General features: G+C 50.7%; 1 non-coding gene across 1 annotated transcript; it reads right to left on the bottom strand.

The window, feature by feature from the left end:
- Nucleotides 1–1385: 1385 nt before the first annotated feature.
- On the bottom strand, nucleotides 1386–1540 carry LOC124790876. The gene has a single exon (XR_007016350.1). It is a non-coding gene; the product is annotated as a 5.8S ribosomal RNA (ribosomal RNA).
- Between the last annotated feature and the right edge of the window lie 2025 nt (nucleotides 1541–3565).

Here is a 3565-nt window from a genome sequence, read left to right as displayed (position 1 = left end):
CGGTCAGTAGGCGCATACAGAACAACTCCAGGAGGGGCACTTTCAGTACTGATGGGATTATGTCCATTGGACATAAAAATTAGGGAACAGGCCACCTGGTACTGGATCAAGAAAAATAGAAGGAAGAAAATAGAAGAAATTATGGGGGTATATGTAGGGGATAAATCAAGCATCAAAAGAAGGGGTATGGAATTGTGGCAGGAACTCTGGGATAGTGATGAAACTGGCCGAAGAACGCACGAGCTGGTTCCAAGCATAAAGGAACGCCTTGAACTTACCCACATCAAACCGTCAAAGGGACTGCTGCACTTTCTTACTGGGCACGGACCCTACCCGACATATCTCTGTCGGTTTGGGAAAAGGGCAACATCAGCGTGTGACTGTGGAGCAGTGCAGGGCACTCCAGACCATGTGGTGTATGAGTGTCCCCTCTTTGACAATGTTGCACACCAATTAAGGGAACAATTGCCGAACAACGACACGTACCACCTGCTCCGGCATGAAAACACCTTCAACGTTCTAAATCAACTAACAAATGTAATTTCGAATAAAGTCCTCAAAGAATATTTACGTAACAATCATTAAATAAACACCAGACTTGTCGCGTACACCCCCCTGTTCCGCCGGGACGTGGAACAGGCCAGTCGCTTCACGACTGGAATCTGCCAGGTCTTCGGAATAGGATTTGACTAAGCACCGAATATGACATTAGATTAAGGTTAGTTATAAGATCAAATTAAGATAATAGAAATAGTATAGAACTGCAGCGACTACGTCACCGGCCAGCCCAGTGCCAGGGGCACTCCCACTGGGATTAGCTCAGTGGGAATGGCCAAAAAGATTTAGGTTTGTATTGTATTCTGGCACACCTGTAACGCTGCAGGTAGAGTAGTATAATAATTAGGTAACATCAGACAAATAATAACATAGCATAACATAGTAGCAAAACACTCCCCCCATAATGGTGATGGATTGTAGTAAAACCTGTAGTGTTAAACACAATAATAGCTGCAGATAGAAACTTAGAAATAGTTAAAAATAGGACCTACTAATGTATTAGGTAGTAGGTTACTTTGTATCATAATAATGATGAAATAAAGAATTTAAAAAAACAAAAACAAAAAAACAGAGTCCCGACCAGAGATGAGAGGGACGCTTTTATTAGATCAAAACCAATCCGTCGGCTCGTCCGGTCCGTTTGCCTTGGTGTCGCACGCCACACCGCCAGCCGGCTGTGCACGCTACCGAGACAGTACCGGTATGCGAACCGCCAGGCGACGGGCGCGCATCGCACGTTTAAGGAGACGCGGCCGGCCCCACAGGCGGCCACGACACTCCCAGGTCTCCGAAGCGGGGCAAACGACGCGCGCTTCAGTATACGTTGCCGACCCTCAGCCAGACGTGGCCCGGGAACGGAATCCATGGACCGCAATGTGCGTTCGAAACGTCGATGTTCATGTGTCCTGCAGTTCACATGTCGACGCGCAACTTGCTGCGTTCTTCATCGACCCACGAGCCGAGTGATCCACCGTCCTGGGTGATCTTTTCTTAGTTTCCACTGTCTCTTTCAAAACAGTTGCATAGGCGGGACTGAGGCGTTTGACGGCCCCTGTTCCAGCGTTCTGTGTCCAACGGCCTCACGGCCGATGGGCGTCGTACGGCTCCACACCGGAGCGGACAGGCACTCGGGCGAAAGTCATTCAAAACCGGCGCCAGGCGCCAGGTGCCGCAGGCCAGCCGCTCCAGAGCTTCAGCGCTCGTACCACACAACAATTCCGTTAGTTTTGAGAAGCACGCGTGGTTCCGCACGCAGCGCACGGCTACTGTGCGCCGTACAGGTAGCGGGTTGCGCGACACGACACGCACATCGAACGACATGCAGTCTAGTCGGTAATGATCCTTCCGCAGGTTCACCTACGGAAAGCTTGTTACGACTTTTACTTCCTCTAAATGATCAAGTTTGGTCATCTTTCCGGTAGCATCGGCAACGACAGAGTCGATGCCGCGTACCAGTCCGAAGACCTCACTAACTCATTCAATCGGTAGTAGCGACGGGCGGTGTGTACAAAGGGCAGGGACGTAATCAACGCGAGCTTATGACTCGCGCTTACTGGGAATTCCTCGTTCATGGGGAACAATTGCAAGCCCCAATCCCTAGCACGAAGGAGGTTCAGCGGGTTACCCCGACCTTTCGGCCTAGGAAGACACGCTGATTCCTTCAGAACATCTAAGGGTATCACAGACCTGTTATTGCTCAATCTCGTGCGGCTAGAAGCCGCTTGTCCCTCTAAGAAGAAAAGTAATCGCTGACAGCACGAAGGATGCCACGCGACTAGTTAGCAAGCAAGAGTCTCGTTCGTTATCGGAATTAACCAGACAAATCGCTCCACCAACTAAGAACGGCCATGCACCACCACCCACCGAATCAAGAAAGAGCTATCAATCTGTCAGTCCTTCCGGTGTCCGGGCCTGGTGAGGTTTCCCGTGTTGAGTCAAATTAAGCCACAGGCTCCACTCCTGGTGGTGCCCTTCCTTCAATTCCTTTAAGTTTCAGCTTTGCAACCATACTTCCCCCGGAACCCAAAAGCTTTGGTTTCCCGGAGGCTGCCCGCCGAGTCATCGGAGGAACTGCGGCGGATCGCTGGCTGGCATCGTTTATGGTTACAACTAGGGCGGTATCTGATCGCCTTCGAACCTCTAACCTTCGTTCTTGATTAATGAAAACATACTTGGCAAATGCTTTCGCTTCTGTTCGTCTTGCGACGATCCAAGGATTTCACCTCTAACGTCGCAATACGAATGCCCCCGCCTGTCCCTATTAATCATTACCTCGGGTTCCGAAAACCAACAAAATAGAACCAAGGTCCTATTCCAATATTCCATGCACACAGTATTCAGGCGGGCTTGCCTCCTTTAAGCACTCTAATTTGTTCAAAGTAAACGTGTTGGCCCACCGAGACACTCAATAAAGAGCACCCTGGTAGGATTTCAACGGGGTCCGCCTCGGGACGCACGAGCACGCACGAGGCGGTCGCACGCCTTCGGCTCACCCCACCGGCAGGACGTCCCACGATACGTGCCAGTTAAACACCGATGGGCGGTGAACCAACAGCGTGGGACACAAATCCAACTACGAGCTTTTTAACCGCAACAACTTTAATATACGCTATTGGAGCTGGAATTACCGCGGCTGCTGGCACCAGACTTGCCCTCCAATAGATACTCGTTAAAGGATTTAAAGTGTACTCATTCCGATTACGGGGCCTCGGATGAGTCCCGTATCGTTATTTTTCGTCTCTACCTCCCCGTGCCGGGAGTGGGTAATTTGCGCGCCTGCTGCCTTCCTTGGATGTGGTAGCCGTTTCTCAGGCTCCCTCTCCGGAATCGAACCCCGATTCCCCGTTTCCCGTTATAACCATGGTAGGCGCAGAACCTACCATCGACAGTTGATAAGGCAGACATTTGACAGATGCGTCGCCGGTACGAGGACCATGCGATCAGCCCAAAGTTATTCAGAGTCACCAAGGCAAACGGACTGGACGAGCCGACCGATTGGTTTTGATCT

This window comes from Schistocerca piceifrons, chromosome 3 (genome assembly GCF_021461385.2).
Source record: "Schistocerca piceifrons isolate TAMUIC-IGC-003096 chromosome 3, iqSchPice1.1, whole genome shotgun sequence".
NCBI classification, from domain to species: Eukaryota; Metazoa; Arthropoda; class Insecta; order Orthoptera; family Acrididae; genus Schistocerca; species Schistocerca piceifrons.
The sequence above is the reverse complement of the archived record's forward strand: the minus strand, read 5'-3'. Positions and strand labels throughout refer to the sequence as shown.